Here is a 20333-nt window from a genome sequence, read left to right as displayed (position 1 = left end):
TTACTTATATATTTCTGAGATTAATTATTTGTCCATTGCTTCATTTGCTATTATTTTCTCCCATTCTGAAGGCTGTCTTTTCACCTTGCTTTTAGTTTCCTTTGTTGTGAGAAGCTTTTAATTTTAATTAGGTCCCATTTGTTTATTTTTGCTTTTATTTCCAATATTCTGGGAGGTGGGTCATAGAGGATCCTGCTGTGGTTTATGTTGGAGAGTGTTTTGCCTATGTTTTCCTCTAGGAGCTTAATAGTTTCTGGTCTTACATTTAGATCTTTAATCCATTTTGAGTTTATTTTTGTGTATGATGTTAGACAGTGTTCTAGTTTCATCCTTTACAAGTGGTTGACCAGTTTTCCCAGCAACACTTGTTAAAGAGATTGTCTTTTCTCCATTGTATATTCTTGCCTCCTTTGTCAAAGATAAGGTGTCCATAGGTGTGTGGGTTTATCTCTGGGCTTTCTATTTTGTTCCATTGATCTATATTTCTGTCTTTGTGTCAGTACCATACTGTCTTGATGATTATGGCTTTGTAATAGAGACTGCGGTCAGGCAGGTTGACTCTTCCACTTTCATTCTTCTTTCTCAAGATTTCTTTGGCTATTCAAGGTTTTTTGTATTTCCATACAAATTGTGAAATTATTTGTTCTAGTTCTCTGAAAAATATCATTGGTAGCTTGATAGGGATTGTATTGAATTTATAGATTGCTTTGGGTAGTATACTCATTTTCACTATATTGATTCTTCCGATCCATGAACATGATATATTTCTCCATTTGTGTCCTCTTTGATTTCTTTCACCAGTGTTTTATAGTTTTCTATATATAGGTCTTTTGTTTCTTTGGGCTTTAAATCACTTAAAAATAATTTGGGCGAATGGCATTGAAACATGTGTATTATCATATGTGAAATGAATCACCAGTCCAGGTTCAACGCATGATACAGGATGCTCGGGGTTGGTGCACTGGGATGACCCAGAGCGATGGTATAGGGAGGGAGGTGGGAGGGGAGCATGTGTACACCTGTGGCAGATTCATGTTGATGTATGGCAAAACCAATACAATATTGTAAAGTAAAAATAAATAAATAAATAAAAATAATAAATCACTTAAAAATAAAATCCAATTTCTTCACAAATTACCAAAGGCCAGTAAATATCTGTCTTACCTCCAGACATTTCCCTTGGACATATCATGTAATCTAGACAAACTGGACTATCTGCCTTTTCCTGGTGGTGGCCCAGACTGACTCTTTGCGACCCCATGGACTGTAGTCTACCAGGCTCCTCTCTACATGGAATTCTCCAGGCAAGAATACTGGAGTGGATAACCATTCCCTTCTGCAGGGGATCTTCCTAACCCAGGGGTTGAACCCATATCTCCTGTACTGCAGTCAGATTCTTTATTGCCTGAACCAACAGGGAAGCCTGAATAAATATATGAAAATCTCTAGAAATTTTCCTTGGACATATCCTGTCATTTAGACAAATTGGACTATCTGCTATTTCCTGCTATTTCCAGACTTTCACTACACTATTTCTTGACCAGTTTTCTCACCTTTAATAGGAATACTCCTTCTCTAACTTCTCCCATCAAAATTTAGTAAATTCAAGAACTTCTTCAGCATTTGGATCAAATATTACATCTTCTATAATACCTTTTTAAGTTCTTTCTATTAGAACTAATCTCTCCTCTCTGGAATCTCACAGCACTTTTATGTATATGTGTGTGTGTGTGTGTGTGTGTATTATATATATATATATATATATATATATTTATATAATTACATATATAAATATATATATGTAATATATATAATTATACCAGTAATACCAGGCATGGCCTATATAGGGGAGATATGAAAAGTCTGAACAAACTCAGGATGCTCTTAGGCAAAAGCTATGTGATATAAGGCTGGCTGCTGCTGCTGCTGCTAAGTCGCTTCAGTCATGTCCGACTCTGTGCGACCCCATAGATGGCAGCCTATGAAGCTCCTCTGTCCCTGGGATTCTCCAGCAAGAATACCAGAGTGGGTTGCCGTTTCCTTCTCCCAAAATAAGGCTGGAAAGGATGCCAAAAATGGCTATATAACCTAATTAAGCAATAGTCCTTTGAGAAACTTCTCAATAAGCAGTAGGATACTGCTTGTAGCTTCAGAATATACATTGCAACAACAGAAAAATGACATTAGCTTATTATATTAAACTGATGCTTTCTTTTTTCCAGTTCAATGGCAATATGTACTTGTTACTTGCCTCAGAATTTTTTGGTCACCTGTGAGAATATTTGTGTCCATATGATTTTTTGTAAGTGTTCATTTGTGCTTTTTAATTCAAGCATTACTGATGATTCCCATGATTCTTTATTCTCTTCCTGGAATACCAAGAAGAAGGGTAAACACTATAGATACTTAGGTGACTCTTAGAAAATAAAAGAAAATAGGATTTCCTTTGGCCCAATGACTGAGAGAAGTGTACATTTTAATGGAAAAATTATAGCCAGAAAATTCTCTAATCAATTGTGAACTTGAATTCTGAGCAGAGTAGGAAAATCACACTTATATAGTTAAATATAACTGAAACATAAAGAGAAAATCAATTAAATAAACATAACCTTTAAAATCATACAGATACTAATATTTTATTTTGATCTTTTAATTTAAAAACTAATCAATATTTTGCCTATCACATTTCTTTGTTGTTAAATTAAAGCAATATATATTCATTATGATCTCTTAAAATGTAAATTTAAGAGATTTTATTCTTATGCCCTTTTCTTTGCTTGATAAGATATTGAACAAAGAGTAACAACAGAATCAGATCAGATCAGATCAGATCAGTCGCTCAGTTGTGTCTGACTCTTTACGACCCCATGAATTGCAGCACGCCAGGCCTCCCTGTCCATTACCAACTCCCAGAGTTCACTCAGACTCACGTCCATCGAGTCAGTGATGCCATCCAGCCATCTCATCCTCTGTCGTCCCCTTCTCCTCCTGCCCCCAATCCCTCCCAGCATCAGAGTCTTTTCCAATGAGTCAACTCTTCACATGAGGTGGCCAAAGTACTGGAGTTTCAGCTTTAGCATCATTCCTTCCAAAGCAATCCCAGGGCTGATCTCCTTCAGAATGGACTGGTTGAATCTCCTTGCAGTCCAAGGGACTCTCAAGAGTCTTCTCCAACACCACAGTTCAAAAGCATCAATTCTGAATACATATATATTATTTGCATGCTATTAAATGATATGTTTGAAGAAGATTAATTTAGTTCTATGTTTTAGTTATAGCATTCCTTCAGGTGGCATTTGCAGAATTAGTGCTAAAACAGTAAGAAAAACAATAAGGACAGTTAGCTCTATGTTCATAAAACAAGTACCTCATCTGGAAAAGAATACGTGCCTAAAGATAAAACTGTGGGCAAAGAATCAAGACAAAATGAAATAACTGGAGAATTTCATTGACTTAAGCATTTAAATAAATTATCTTAATGCTCATGTAAATGAAGTGATTATCATAAATGAATGCTTGATAATATATAAAAATCCACAAAATGTACCATAAAAGAACTATGCACTTAAGACTGATGAATTATGCTTGATAACTTACTGTATAGCCTTCAAATTCAGCCTCCAAACAAGTTAGAATTTACTTGCTCTAATGTGGTCCACTGGAGAAGGGAATGGCAAACCACTTCAGTATTCTTGCCTTGAGAAACCCATGAACAGCATGAAAAGGCAAAATGATAGGATACTGAAAGAGGAACTCCCCAGGTCAGTAGGTGCCCAATGTGTTACTGGAGATCAGTGGAGAAATAACTCCAGAAAGAATGAAGGGATGGAGCCAAAGCAAAAAGGATACCCAGCTGTGGATGTGACTGGTGATAGAAGCAAGGTCTGATGCTGTAAAGAGCAATATTGCATAGGAACCTGGAATGTCAGGTCCATGAATCACGGCAAATTGGAAGTGGTCAAACAAGAGATGGCAAGAGTGAATGTCGACATTCCAGGAATCAACCAACTAAAATGGACTGGAATGGGTGAATTTAACTCAGATGACCATTGTATCTACTACTTTGGGCAGGTATCCCTCAGAAGAAATGGAGTAGCCATCATGGTCAACAAAAGAGTTCGAAATGCAGTACTTGGATGCAATCTCAAAACGACAGAATGATCTCTGTTCATTTCCAAGGCAAACCATTCAATATCACAGCAATCCAAGTCTATGCCCAAACCAGTAATGCTGAAGAAGCTGAAGTTGAATGGTTCTATGAAGACCTACAAGACCTTTTAAAACTAACACCCAAAAAAGATGTCCTTTTCATTATAGGGGACTGCAATGAAAAAGTAGGAAGTGAAGAAACACCTGGAGTAACAGGCAAATTTGGCCTTGGAATATGGAATGAGGCAGGGCAAAGACTAATAGAGTTTTGCCAAGAAAATGCACTGGTCATAACAAACACCCTCTTCCAAAAACACAAGAGAAGACTCTACACATGAACATCACCAGATGGTCAACACCAAAATCAGACTGATTATATTCTTTGCAGCCAAAGATGGAGAAGCTCTATACAGTCAGCAAAAACAAGACTAGGAGCTGACTGCGGCTCAGATCATGAACACCTTATTGCCAAATTCATACTGAAATTGAACAAAGTAGGAAAAACCACTAGACCATTCAGGTATGACCTAAATCAAATCCCTTATGATTATACAGTGGAAGTGAGAAATAGATTTAAGGGCCTAGATCTGATAGATAGAGTGCCTGATGAACTATGGACTGAGGTTCATGACATTGTACAGGAGACAGAGATCAAGACCATCTCCATGGAAAAGAAATGCAAAAAAAGCAAAATGGCTGCCTGGGGAAGCCTTACATATAGCTGTGAAAAGAAGAGAAGCAAAAAGTAAAGGAGAAAAGGAAAGATAAAAGCATCTGAATGCAGAGTTCCAAAGAATAGCAAGAAGAGATAAGAAAGACTTCCTCAGCGATCAATGCAAAGAAATAGAGGAAACAACAGAATGGGAAAGACTAGAGATCTCTTCAGGAAAATTAGAGATACCAAGGGAACATTTCATGCAAAGATGGGCTCGATAAAGGATAGAAATGGTATGGACCTAACAGACGCAGAAGATATTAAGAAGAAGTGGCAAGAATACACAGAAGAACTGTACAACAAAGATCTTCATGACCCAGATAATCACGATGGTGTGATCACTCACCTAGAGCCAGACATCCTGGAATGTGAAGTCAAGTGGGCCTTAGAAAGCATCACTATGAACAAAGCTAGTGAAGGTGATGGAATTCCATTTGAGCTATTTCAAATCCTGAAAGATGATGCTGTGAAAGTGCTGCACTTAATATGCCAGCAAATTTGGAAAACTCAGCAGTGGCCACAGGACTGGAAAAGGTCAGTTTTCATTCCTATCCCAAAGAAAGACAATGCCAAAGAATGCTCAAACTACTGCAAATTGCCCTCATCTCACATGCTAGTAAAGGAATGCTCAAAATTCTCCAAGCCATGCTTCAGCAATATGTGAACCGTGAACTTCTTGATGTTCAAGCTAGTTTTAGAAAAGGCAGAGGAACCAGAGATCAAATTGCCAACATCCGCTGGATCATGGAAAAAGCAATAGAGTTCCAGAAAAACATCTATTTCTGCTTTATTGAAAAGGCCAAAGCCTTTGACTGTGTGGACCACAATAAACTGTGGAAAATTCTGAAAGAGATGGGAATACCAGACCACCTGCCCTGCCTCTTGAGAAATTTGTATGCAGGTCAGGAAGCAAGAGTTAGAACTGGACATGGAACAACTGACTGGTTCCAAATAGGAAAAGGAGTACATCAAGGCTGGATATTGTCACCCTGCTTGTTTAACTTATATGCAGAGTACATTATGAGAAACGCTGCACTGGAGGAAACACAAGCTGGAATCAAGATTGCTGGGAGAAATATCAATAACCTCAGATATGCAGATGACATCACCCTTATGGCAGAAAGTGAAAAGGAACTAAAAAGCCTCTCGGTGAAAGTGAAAGTGGAGAGTGAAAAAGTTGGCTTAAAGCTCAACATTCAAAAAACGAAGATCATGGCATCCAGTCCCTTCACTTCATGGGAAATAGATGGGGAAACAGAGGAAACATTGTCAGACTTTATTTTTCTGGGCTCCAAAATCACTGCAGATGGTGACTGCAGCCATGAAATTAAAAGACACTTACTCCTTGGAAGGAAAGTTATAACCAACCTAGATAGCATATTCAAAAGCAGAGACATTACTTTGCCAACAAAGGTCCGTCTAGTCAAGGCTATGGTTTTTCCAGTGGTCATGTACGGATGTGAGAGTTGAACTGTGAAGAAGGCTGAGTGCTGAAGAACTGATGCTTTTGAACTGTGGTATTGGAGAAGACTCTTGAGAGTCCCTTGGACTGCAAGGGAATCCAACCAGTCCATTCTGAAGGAGATCAGCCCTGGGATTTCTTTGGAAGGAATGATGCTAAAGCTGAAACTCCAGTACTTTGGCCATCTCATGCAAAGAGTTGACTCATTGGAAAAGACTCTGATGCTGGGAGGGATTGGGGGCAGGAGAAGAAGGGGACGACAGAGGATGAGATGGCTGGATGGCATCACTGACCTGACGGATTGAGTCAGGGTGAACTCTGGGAGTTGGTGTTGGACAGGGAGGCCTGGCGTGCTGCGATTCATGGGTTGCAGAGAGTCGGACACAACTGAGCGACTGAACTGACTGACTGAACTGATTCCTCAATCTTCATGAAGAACTAAAAATCTATTATTAGTCAATTAATGAATCTTATTCTGATGACATTTAGTTCTCATGCACATCAATAACATCTCATATTTGTTTTTCAGTTGCTCAGTCATGTTCGACTCTTTGTGACTCCATGGACTGCAGCATGCCAGGCTCCCCAGTCCTTCACCATCTCCCAGAGCTTACTCAAACGCTGTCTGTAACTGGCACCTAGTAATTTTAGTTTTATAAACAATGTTTCACTCTGTTTTATATATATATATATATATACATACACACATATATCAGATCAGATCAGTTGCTCAGTCATGTCGGACTCTTTGCGACCCCATTAATCGCAACCAGACCACCTGATCTGCCTCTTGAGAAATTTGTATGCAGGTCAGGAAGTGAGAGTTAGAACTGGACATGGAACAACAGACTGGTTCCAAATAGACAAAGGAGTATGTCAAGGCTGTATATTGTCACCCTGCTTATTAAACTTATATGCAGAGTACATCATGAGAAACGCTGGACTGGAAGAAGCACACGCTGCAATCAAGATTGCTGGGAGAAATATCAATAAACTCAGATATGCAGATGACATCACCCTTATGGCAGAAAGTGAAGAGGAACTAAAAAGCCTCTGGATGAAGGTGAAAGTGGAGAGTGAAAAAGTTGGCTTAAAGCTCAACATTCAGAAAATGAAGATCATGGGATCTGGTCCCATCACTTCATGGGAAATAGATGGGGAAACAGTGTAAACAGTGTCAGACTTTATTTTTCTGGGCTCCAAAAATCACTGCAGATGGTGACTGCAGCCATGAAATTAAAAGATACATATATATATTTAATTATATATATATATATAGATAGATAATTTGATCAGTATAGCTAAGTATATATTACAGGTTTGCTGCTGCTGCTGCTAAGTCGCTTCAGTTGTGTCCGACTCTGTGCGACCCCACAGACGGCAGCCCACCAGGCCCCGCCATCCCTGGGATTCTCCAGGCAAGAATACTGGAGTGGGTTGCCATTTCCTCCTCCAGTGCATGAAAGTGAAAAGTGAAAGAGAAGTAGCTCAGTCATTTCCGACTCTTAGCGACCCCATGGACTGCCGCCTACCAAGCTCCTCCATCCATGGGATTTTCCAGGCAAGAGTACTGGAGTGGGTTGCCATTGCCTTCTCTGATTACAGGGTTACTTTTTTCATTTTTTCTTTTTTCTGACTCTAATGCTATTGAGAGCAATTTGAATAGCAATACTAGGAAATCAACTTGAATAACAATTGAAATATGAAATATGAAATTTAAAACACATCAATAGATTGTTTAGAGGAAATAACTCCTGATGATCCTACTGGTGATGATTCAAATTTTTTTTAAATTACATCGTGAAGAATGAGTAATATATCACCACCCCAAAGTAGTTTATTGATGAATATAGTTTCATATATTTTAATAAATATTCCTTATTTATGCTTCTATATTCAGCTAGCTGATGAGAATGCTTTTTTTTCCCCTAGGCTTAATATGATGAGGTCTATTTCATATTTCCTATGTTATCAATCAAGTCTAGAGAGAGAAAGAACTCATTAGGCATCCTAGGAGAAATCCTCTATATATAAATATTATAACCATAAAACTGGCATTAAATGATGGTATTAAGATTTTTTGATCCTCTCAATTTAGATATATAAACAATTGAGTTTCAAAGAAAAAATCAGATGAGCAAGAGACTTTGAGAATGAAAATCATGAAGCATTACAGTGACTACAGCTCAAACAAAAAGCATTATTCAGCTCAATTATTTCTTCATACATTGTACTGTGCTCACCCTGAAAAAAAGAGGTTGAAGTAGGTTGCATTCAAAGACAGAAAGTAAAGTTTAAAGTCCAGAAACAAAATGAAGAAACAGGAGAGATAAGTTTTGCCTCAATATTTACGCCCTGACTTAAAAGATCCTTATAAATTCAAACTTTTAGGTGAAATACAATCCTAAATTCAGTGTCTCTAATGCTTCACAGCATACTCATTCCTCTGTCCATTATAATCTACCTTCACTCTACTACTACACTGAATCTGCCCTTTCTGGGGTTATCTAATGCTTCCTTGTTGGAAATCCAGGAGCATTCTTCAGTATACACATACTTGACTTCCTTTTAACATCCCATGCCCCTCAGATATAAGCATCCCTTTACCTTTCAAATTAGGTTTTTTTCCCTTGCTGGATTTTCCTTTTCCTTTTATAGCAGTACTGGTCAAAGACAGCATGCTTTTCTCTGCTCTGGAAGCTAAGCACATGACTTTTATATAAAGGGAATGAAAAGATTATACCAATTTTGTTCTTATAAACGAGCCACCTAGCTTGTTAGACAATATATGAAGCAAGAAACATCTAAAGCAAGAAAAGTTCACACTTATTGCTAAATTACATTGGTACCTGCTTTGCAGTGAGATTGGCTGAGACATTGAAGTATGGTCATCAGGTTCAACTCTGAGATGAAGAAAGACATTGAATCAAGCACTGAAGAAAAGAATGTGGTGGATAGTTACAGGGGATGTCTGTACTTGTGCCCAGGTTGGGGAAAGTCTAAAAATCAAATTTCTGCCAAGCTACTTGAGAAAAAAAAAGTATGCTATACGATAATGTGAAGTGCATAGGCACTAAAATTATGTTTAGTAGGTCCCAGCATTGTTGGCTGTTTAACCACATGTAAAGCAATGATGGCAGAAACCCTAAATTAATAGAGAGACATTTTGAAGATTTATTCTCACTGATTTATTTTAAAAGTTCTAGGAAGCTCTCCCACCTGACTTGGAATAGTGATGTTTATGTCCCTAGTTTCTCTTAAGGCTTCACCAAACCCAGTGCAGAAGAGAATAAAGAGACTTGTGCCAAGTACCTTTTTCTGCACAGAGAGAATGATTTTTAACATTTAAGGCTTTTTCTCGGGTTTGAGGGTTTACAAAGCAAGATGACTGCACACATGGGGTGATCCCTGGTATCGTAAAGGGGACCTCTGTATCTTCTTGGTATGGTCCTTCTGGGGTGAGGAGAAGTTGAGGACTCTCAGAGGTCAACATTTGTACAGATAACTACTTTAAACGTGAATGGTATGAAAACACAAACGAAAGACAGAGACTAGCAGAGAAGATAAAACAACAAAATCCAAATATAAGTTGATGATAAGTAGCCCACTTTAAATGCATAAGGACACAGGCATGTTACCAATAAAGGAGAAAGTATATACCATGCTAACACTCATCAGAAGACAGCTAGTATCATATTAATTTCAGACAAAGCCAACATCGAACAAAGACATTTATCAAGCTAAATAGGCTAAGCAGGGTCATTTTCTAAAGTTTTATCTCTGTCCTACATCAGTAACAACTGTCATAAATCATTTTGATAAATATGGATGCTTGATATGATGTTATGAACATGACACTACAACCTTGTTATCCTCCTCCCCAAAACATATAACCTCAGTCTAATACTGGACACATTTCAATAGAGGGGCTCTATGATATACATGATTAGAACCCCCTCTCCTAAAGCTATCAAGGTCATCAAAAACAAGGAAAGATTGAGAACCTGTCACAGTTAAAAGGAGCCTAAGAACACAAGAATGTTAAATACAATGTGGTATCTTTATCATAGGGCTTCCCTGGTGGCTCAGCAGTAAAGAATCTGCTTGTAATGCAGAAGATGCCAGTCTGCAAGCTCAATCCCAGTGTCAGTAAGATGCCCTGGAAAAAGAAATGGCAACCCACTCCATTTTACTGCCTGGCAAATCCCATGAATAGAGGCGCCTGGCTAGTTGGTTGTAATCCTGGAACAGAAAAGGGAAATTTGGAAAAGCTAAGGCAATTTGAATAAAATATGGACCTTAGTTTAAAAATAATGGTTCCTTAGTGTAACATGTTCTGTACTAATGTAAGATGTTAGTAACAGAGGAAATTGGGTACAGGTGATATATAGGTACCTCTCTGTAGTATCTGCTTAATTCTTTTGTAAATCTAAAATTATCCTAAAATATAAAGTCTGTTAATAAAAATATTAAATGTCAATAATAAAACAATATGTCCTTGAAATGTGTTCATTGAGTTACCATATTAGTCAGGAATCACGTATGGATTGCTCATGGTTCAGTTCTCAGGAATAAACTCAAGACTTTTATAATAATTGGGGCCAAATCTTTTAAACACACATGGAGGAAGAGAAAATGGGCTCCCTTTTGAACACGTGGCATCTGAAGAAAATCTAAGGAAAACAATTAAAGAAGAAGATTAAATATTTAACTTGTTGTCAAGAGAAGCTGTGGAGTCTCTACATTTGCAGGTGTTTATAAATAGAATTATTTTAGATGTAATCTAATCAGAAGACAGATTGATGGATGAGATGACTTCTTAGATTTGCCTTTTCTAATAAATTTAATATTACAGTAGCAAATTACCATCCCAAAGAAAATAACTGAACACTGGAAAATGATGAATAGTAGGAAGGGATGACATAGATAAAATGGAGGCTTACACTGTCCTTGAAGTGATTAACACGATGAAAAGCCTGCATTGTGGTTCTGGACAGATACTTGTGTCCATTTCACAAAGTCAAAATCCCGTTCCTCAATGATCCATTTTCTGCTCAACAAATATTAAGTGGCTATAAGTAATATACTTTGATGGGTGATGGATGTTAGTTAAATTTTACAAAAAAAGATTTTCATGTGAGAGAATGGAATTAAACAAACAAAAAACCAATTAGGATTTCTTAATTTTATTTTATAAAATCAGGTAACAGTTTATTCAAAAATTTTTGTCTTCATTAGGTAAAATATATGAACAAAGGAAGGAAAATTTTATATTGTGAATGCTTTACTTACGTATTGCTACTCTCTCAGTTTTAACTGATTCTGCAACATGGCTAAACAACCCTGTGTCTTTCAGATCAGTTTTTTCTTATTCTTAATCATTTTTTGTTCTTAATCTCCTATCATTTCTTTTTTTTTTTTGTAAGGTGTAACCCATTTCCTCAAGACTACCATCCAAGACTAAGCTTCTTACTTTTAAGAGATGACTAAGATTTTCATTGAAATCCAAGAAATTGAGGCTTCTAGGTATGGCCAGTCTTAACTTCCTGGCTACACCCCTCATCTTTACATATTCACTGGAACTTGATCTAAAATATTAATACTTCATATTCTGTAGTTTCAAGGGCTGACAGCTTGTTCCATTTAGTTAAGAAGGGATTAAAAAGCACTGTCTCTGTGCCAAACATTGTGAGACACATAGTTTAAAGATTGATTGCTTTTCCCCCAGCCTTCTTCAGAATTATTTCTCTCCTTTTTTTGCTAGTTTATTCACATCCATCTGTAAGTAAGCCTATTTATTGTCTGTGATTTAAAATAATGAAGATGTGAACTTTGCCTACGATAGTCTTAAAATATCGGACTGTTTGTTAACATTTAATTTTCATAAAATCAAAATCATTTTCTCAAAGTAAAGCAATCCCCAGTACACACACACACACACACACACACACACACACACACATACGTACAACTGAGAAACTGTATACCAGGAACACCAAAAAGTATCTTGTTGCCAGAATTAACAAACATATTTTTTAAGCTTCCTACTGGGCTTCTAAGCTACTTTCATAACTATAACAGGTATTGCTATGTGGACTCTCTCTACACCCATAAGTAAGTGATGTTATTCACTCACAGTTCTCTGTCCTAGCCTGTCTTCTCATTCTAAGATTCCTGGTTTGTGTTCCCTTTAAAATGTATGTTTCACTATAATCACTTTTTTTAGGGTAACACTGATTTATAAATTTCATGTGTACAACATTGTGTTTCTACTTCTGTATACCCTACTATGTTTTATTTTTATAATTTTTTAAATTGAAGCCTTCAAAATCTTGTCCTCCCCTCTGAACTTCACATTTAACATCACACTTTCTTACAGCAAGGGATGGGGAATAATCAATAATCAATACAGATAATCTTACTTATGGAATATTTCTATTTTCTCTTAATTACTGATTCCTACTTCCATTTCTATATTTAATACCATTATTATATATATTCAGAGATATTGGAATGATTTCCTACTTGTTCAGCTTATCTTTAATATCATCCCCTTTTTATTAATATATATTCCTTACTTAACTTGTAGGTAATTCTGTCTAAAAGAAGTTTGGCCTATCCTAAACTTTTATAAAACAATTCAATGATTCAACTATGCTTTCAGGAAAACATATATATGATCTTTATGACATAATTCAAAGACTTCCGAGACTTAATCTCCACCTATTTCTTCAGACTCATATTCTGAAAGAACTTTTTTACAGATTCTGCAAAATTATCTTTTTCTCATGTAAGCAAACTTTTTACTGGATTATTTGTTTTCTACTTTATTAATCTGGTGAATTTTGCTTATATTTTAAGTCTCACCTCAGGCATCATACCTTATAAGAAGTAAACCCTGAACTTCTGGTTTTAGTGGAGTAGCTTTCCTTCTCTTGAGTTCTAGACAAGTGTACATATCTGTTTCTTCTCATTTGTATCATTTAAGAAAAACATATAGAACTTTGTTCTTTCTATAGTAGAAAATAATTTCCTTGAGGTCTAAACTTTCCTTGTATAGCACAATATAGGGCACATTTGTTATTGTTGTTTAACTGATAATTCGTGTCCGACTCTGTGATCCCATGGGCTGTAGCCCACCAGGCTCCTCTGTCCATAGGATTTCCCAGCCAAGAATACTGGAGTGGGTTGCCATTCCCTTCTCCAGGGGACCTTCTGGGCTCAGGGATCAAACCCACATCTTTTGCATTGCAAGCAGATTCTTTACCACTGTGCCACCTGGGAAGCCCTGAACTACCTGGGAAGTCCACAGGGCACCTAAGAGATGTTAAATTATAAGCTTATGACACTGGCTTCCAAGAAGATGGAGTAGATGTACTCTTCCATTTGTATCCTCTGTGTACACTGAAAGCTTGACTCATTATATATAAGATAACCGTAAGAAGAAGCTGAAATGCAAAGGAGAGAAGACCTATAGGATAATGACCCAAGGAATGACACGGTGGTAAGTATCACAGGTTTTCTTTGTGCCTCATATATCTCAGATTTGGGTCTGAATAAGGTAGCAACTCTAAAATGCCAATGAGCACAGACAAAAATTAAAAATCATGGTAACAAATACTTGTATATCTGTTTTCTATAGCCATGAGACCAGGAAGGAAGCTTAGCAAGACAGAAAACTTTTAAACAATAACTTCTTTATTCTAGCCAAACACCACAGAAATAAAACGTGTCTCCCCACAGATTTGTTAGGAAAGACTGAGCAGAGAGCCTAGTTACTTTCCTCTGTTAGGTTGTAATAACATTGCCCAAACCTGCACTGGTGTCAGGGGAGGACTACTGGGGAGCAGGGACTTCCTCCTGACTGGACAGTAAGACCCCTCCCTTCTATAATGTAGGGAGAGAACTTGAGGAGCCTGCACTTTCATGCTCATCAATTTCTTTCAAAATCTCAGCAAGATTTTTTTTTTTTTAGTTATAGTAAAATGTTTCTAAAATTTGTATGTAAAGGCAAAGGAACAATTTTGAAGCAATTTCAAAAAGAAGGATAATGTGAGATGACTCACTCTATCTGAATTCAGGACACATGATATAGTTGTAGTAATTGAGACTCTCTGTTCTTGGTAGAGAGATATATACAGAGATCATGGACCAGAATTAGAACTCAGAAATAGCCCCAGAAATAGGGCCAAGTGATTTTTATCAAAGATGCAAATATAAATAATTCAATGGACTAAAGATAGCCTTTTAAATAAATGGTGTTGGAGCAACTGGAAATCTATAAGCAAGTAAGTGAACCTCACCCTGAACCTTGCCCCTTTTATACAAATAAACTCAAAATGGATCACAGACTTAAACGTAAAATGTAAAACTTTTCAAAGAAAGGAGGAAAATTCTTCAGAGAGCAAAGGTTGGACAAAGAGTTCTTAGACTTGATACAAAGAGCATGATCCACAAAATAAAAAAAGAAGTATATATATGTAATTTGAACTTCATCAAAATTAACATTTCTGTTCTGTGAAAAACCTTAATGAGAAAAATGGAAAGACAAGGTAGAAATTTGCAGAAAATATTTGCAAACTGCATCTCTGATAAAGGAACGATATCTGGAATATATAAAGAACTCTGTAAATTCACCAGTTAAAACCAAACAATAGAACAGTCTTATGGACTCTGTGGGAGAGGGAGAGGGTGGGAAGATTTGGGAGAATGGCATTGAAACATGTAAAATATCATGTATGAAATGAGTTGCCAGTCCAGGTTCGATGCACGATACTGGATGCTTGGGGCTGGTGCACTGGGACGACCCAGAGGGATGGAATGGGGAGGGAGGAGGGAGGAGGGTTCAGGATGGGGAACACATGTATACCTGTGGCGGATTCATTTTGATATTTGGCAAAACTAATACAGTTATGTAAAGTTTAAAAATAAAATAAAATTTAAAAAACAAACAAACAAACAATCCAATTGGAAATAGGCAAAGACAAAGGGTTGTTTCACTGCAGATGACATAAAAATGGCAATAAGCACATGCACAGGTATTGACATAACTAGCCTGCTGCTGCTGCTGCTAAGTTGCTTCAGTTGTGTCCAACTCTGTGCGACACCATAGACGGCAGCCCACCAGGCCCGACCGTCCCTGGGATTCTCCAGGCAAGAACACTGGAGTGAGTTGCCATTTCCTCCTCCAATGCATGAAAGTGAAAAGTGAAAGTTAAGGCGCTCAGTCGTGTCCGACTCTTAGCGACTCCATGGACTGCAGCCTACCAGGCTCCTCCGTCCATGGGATTTTCCTAGCGAAATGCAAATCACAACTATGATAGATTATCTGGTAGAACAAGTAATTTTTTTTTTAAGTGACAATACCAATTACTAGTGAAGATACAGAAAAGTTGGACCACTCATATACTGCTGCTGTGAATGTAAAGTATCACAGAAACTATGGAAAATAACTTGGCAGTTTCTTAAAAAAAGAACAAAAAACTAAACATGTATTTATTCTATGACGCAGATATTGTACTTCTGAACCTAGAGAAATGAAAACTATATCCACACAAAAACCTGTGTGTGAATGTTTGTAGCAGCAAATAAGCAAAACCAGCAAACAGTTAATATTTCCCTTCATAGGTAAATGATTAAACTATAGTATAGTTGACCCATGGATAACATATACACTGGAGTGCTGACACCTCCCAAGGCAGTCAAAAACCTGTGTATAAGTTTATAATATACCCTACAAAGCCACAGTTCTGAATGCTCTCATTTAACCAACCATGGATCTGTGTAGTGCTTACTGAAAAAAAAAAATTCACATGTAAGTGTACCAGCCCAGTTCAAATCTGTTGTTCAAAAGTCAGCTATACTACCATACCATGAAATACTACTTGGTAGTAAAAAGCACAAACACAACAATTGATTGCGTCTCCAGGACACTATGTCAAGTAAACAAACAAACAAAACAACGATGTCTAAACTACTGCATCCTGTCTGGTTCAATTTACATAATATTATTTTTGTTTGTTTGTTTTAATTGAAGGATAATGGCTTTACAACGTTGTTAGTTTCTGCTGTGCTGAAAACCTGGATCAGCTGTATGTATACGTATACTCTCTCCTTCTTGAGCTGCCCTCCCATCTCCCATCCCACCCCTCTAGGTCCTCGCAGCACTGGGCCGGGCTCCCCGCCTTATACAGCAGCTTCCCACTAACTAATTTACATACAATAGTGTGCATACGTCAGTATACCTAATCCTTAAAGTTACAAACTTATACAAAGGGAAAGCATTTTAGTGACTGCCGTTGATTCGGGTTATTAGGGGAGCGATGAGTGTGACTGTAAAGGGTTATGAAGGAGTTCTTTGTGGTGATGAAATAGTTCTGTATCCTGACTGAATTGGTGATGATACAAACGCACACATAGGGCAGATGGCACAGAGCTAGACACCCACTTCCCACCAATGCCAGATTCCTGGTTTTGACTTTGGACCGGATTTCCGTCAGAGGTTATCTTTTGGGCAAACTCAGGGAAGGGTTAGAGTCGTCTCTGTGTTACCTTTGGAACTTGCTGCCAATCTAGGTAGAGTGTGAGCGCCTGACAGGGCATTTTTAATTGTGAGTGACGGACATTCAGTTTCTCAGAGAAAACGATTCAAAAAAAACCCTTGCCAGCCACACGGCGGGATAAACGGCCAGGTTGCCTCATGTCGCCTCAGCCCTGAAGTTTGCTTTGGTTTAGCGGTCGCGAACTTAGCTAACTGACCATTCTGCAGCTTGTTTTCTGCTGCCTGGGCATTATTTCGGGGTTTTAGATTTGAAGTTCACCAATAAAGAGGGACCCCTGAACCCACACAGGTCCGTCCCTCTGGCCCGGAATCGGAGCAGCACCCCAGGCCCACCTGCACGATCTCCGTCTACCTGTGACCTCGCCCAGCTGGCCGGTGGAGTGAAATCCTTCAGGCTTGTGAGTAATACAGCTTGTTGTTGTTGTTGTTTTTCCAAGTTCCCTGACCATTGTTGCTGAGGTGCATTCTGTAATCTCAAGGAGACCCACAAGGGCTGCTCCAGCCACAGGGTTGGCTCTGAGAGGAAATGTCTATGGGGACCTCACCCACGGCGTGGGAGCGGGCCCCCAGGCTTTTCCCGGATAACCTATAGCCCTACAGATAGCCGTGCCAGCAATAGGCTGAGACCTGTGCGAAACACTAGGGCCGTTTCAAAACGAAAAGCTGAAACGTGTGCATGGCTTAACCCGAAATATGTCAGAAAACAAAAAAACAATATTTTGTGAACTCACTTACATGTGGACTGTAAAAAACTTAAAGAAACAGAAGATTGATGCTTGCCAGTGGAGGGATGGAGGAAGACAGGAAAATGGGGGGAAGGTTGTCAAAGGGGTACACACTTCCAGTTATGACTGTTGTTAATACTGTACTGTATGTTAGTAAGTCGTCAAGAGAGTAAGTGACTTAGTTTAAGAGAGTAAGTCTTAAAAGGTCTCACCACACACACGCACAAGTTGGTAATACATTCACATAAATATATGAAATTTTAAAGTTGTACACTTTAAATTGACGGTGTTTTATGTCAGTGGTATCTCCATAACGCTGGAGAAAAACCTTGTTGCATTGACAGTCCATTGTGGGTAAATGCAGCTATTAATGGGATGATGTGAAGGACATCGAAAGGGCTCAAGACTGTTTACTTCCTTGTTTGAAAACTACGCAGATCTTCATGCAGAATTTGGTGGAAATGAGACTATATATGCATAGAAACTCAAGTATAAGATGGGGAAATGAAAGGCAAAGATGGCTGTTGAGATGTCCTACAAATGCTGAATTACAGTAAGGGCATCTTGGAGGGGATTGTGAATGTGTGTGTGTATGTGTGTGTGTGTGTGTGTGTGTGTGTGTCTATACAACAGTCGGGGTGGCTGCTCACTGCCAACTGCTGTTGAGAGTAGTTCATTAAGTCCTCAGCCAACTGGGCAGATGCCTGGTATGAATCTACAAGATGATAGGCGATCACTGGAATACATTTAAAATATGAAGAAAGTTAATAGAGTTTCTCATAGGCACATATTAACATATCTGGCAGAAAGTAAATTCTTTCTGCTCCAATTAAAGTAGCAATTTAAAACTTGGTGAGACTGGTATTTTGGGGATCAGTCTTTTCAAGTTGCATATAATAACTAAGGACCACATTACTAACTCAGAAATAAGCCTGATTGTAGTATTATCTTGGCAGTTACAGCTAGCTGAATATCTGAAATTGAATTTAAAATGCATGGCATAATATTATTTATGGTGAATGAGTGACTTATTTTATAAAAATCTTAATTTTTACATATTAATATTCCTCTAAAAATATTGCCGAATGCAGCAAGCTACAACGGAAAAACAGAAGAAACTACCTGAGTATTTTTTGAGTGTATTTTGTCAAATTGAAAATCTGAAAAATATGTTTTAAACATATTTAATCCCAAATGTATACCAGAGCAAAAATAGTTATACCTCTGAATGTTTTTCTATCATATTCTGCAAATAAAATAAAAAGCAGTTGAACGTTAATTGAAAATGTTATATTTTTACTAGTTTCACAGGGCATCAAAGAGGAAAAATGCAGTTCATAAATTACAATTTACAATAAATTACTTAAATGTTTTTCATAGGGTGCCCGTAATTGTTAATGTGTTAGGAAATGTGTCCATTCTTTCACACTTTTACCAAATTCTCCGTGTTTCCACAATATATATGTGTATATATACAAAGATACATTTGGATTTTAACTTTTTGTTTTTACATCAATATAATCATACTAAATGAACAAATATAAAGCTTACTTAACAAAATAGCAACAGCAACTTAATGTATAATGGATATGCCTACAAGTTAATGGATACAAATCTGATTTTACCCTTTCTTCTGCCTGCTTTGTCATACATATATTCACAATCCATGACACAATGCATTATATTGTATATATACACACAGAGAGAAACATATATAATTATCCTCCTTGCTCTTGAAAAGCTATATTGCATTTTTAGACAGGAAATCTTATCCCCCTATTTTTCTGCTAAAAGCATGTTCACCAATTATTTTGTCACGAGACTTTCATATCAGAGAATATTAGGTGGCACCTGTTTTCTTTCAAATGCCTTAAACAAGTGGTGGAGATAAAAAATGTATAGCATCTTCACAAACACTTCAGCCCCTGTGTAGTAGGTTCTTTGAAACCCCTTCGTATTTATTTTTATGTTGCCATAAAGCTGTTTTTCTGAGCTGTAACTATTTTTAAATGCAATTAAATTTCAAAATGGGTTTCCCTGGTGTCTCAGTGGTAAAGAATCCAGTTGCCAATGCAAGAGGCACAGGTTCTGATCTGGAAAGATCCCTTGGAGAAGGAAATGGCAACCCACTCCAGTATTCTTGGCTGAAAAATCCCATGCACAGAGGGAGGCTGGTGGGTTACAGTCCATGGGATTGCAAAGGTTTGGACATGACGTAACGGCTGAACAACAACAAAAGTGCAAAATGACAATGGATTCACAAAATGTTCAAAATTGGTGGAAAAATCTTATTATATTTATGCTTAATAAGTATTCCTGAAATTGAATAAACACACAAAAGAGAAAATACAGTCATAGGCTGAAACTAAACAGATAATTCCATCACAACAAAACTCAGGATCTAGTATAGAATAGTTTATGAGGGGATAATATGTTGCAAATGTCTCATCTATTGGTGGAAAAAAGAATAGGAAATAAAAATCCTGGGTTTCTTGGAGTTTTTTGTTGTTAATATTTGTTTTTCTATTGATGAAGGAAGGTATAGATCAGTTTGTGGAGACAATAATTTGTGTCTTGTTTTTCTGCAAAGTAGAGACACAGATGTGTAAGCAAGAGGATGATACCATTAACACAATGGGAATGTGGAGTTGAAAGTTTTATTGCCAAAGCATTGGAAATGCATACCACTTTAGCATTACAAAACCACCTGGAATCTTAGGT

The 20333-nt window shown here is 37.5% G+C and overlaps 1 long non-coding RNA gene across 1 annotated transcript in view; it reads left to right on the top strand.

Annotated features, from left to right (window-relative positions):
• The first annotated feature begins 17163 nt into the window (after positions 1 to 17163).
• The window catches only part of LOC129641773 (uncharacterized), a 41448-nt gene continuing 38278 nt past the window's right edge, over positions 17164 to 20333 (top strand). The window contains exon 1 of the long non-coding RNA XR_008709429.1: positions 17164 to 17285. This is a non-coding gene — a long non-coding RNA (uncharacterized LOC129641773). The remainder of the gene's footprint in view (positions 17286 to 20333) is intronic.

The sequence above is a fragment of the Bubalus kerabau genome, chromosome 1 (assembly GCF_029407905.1).
Source record: "Bubalus kerabau isolate K-KA32 ecotype Philippines breed swamp buffalo chromosome 1, PCC_UOA_SB_1v2, whole genome shotgun sequence".
In the NCBI taxonomy this organism is placed as follows: Eukaryota; Metazoa; Chordata; class Mammalia; order Artiodactyla; family Bovidae; genus Bubalus; species Bubalus kerabau.
Note: the sequence above shows the minus strand (reverse complement) of the source record. Positions and strands in the feature narration are given on the sequence as shown.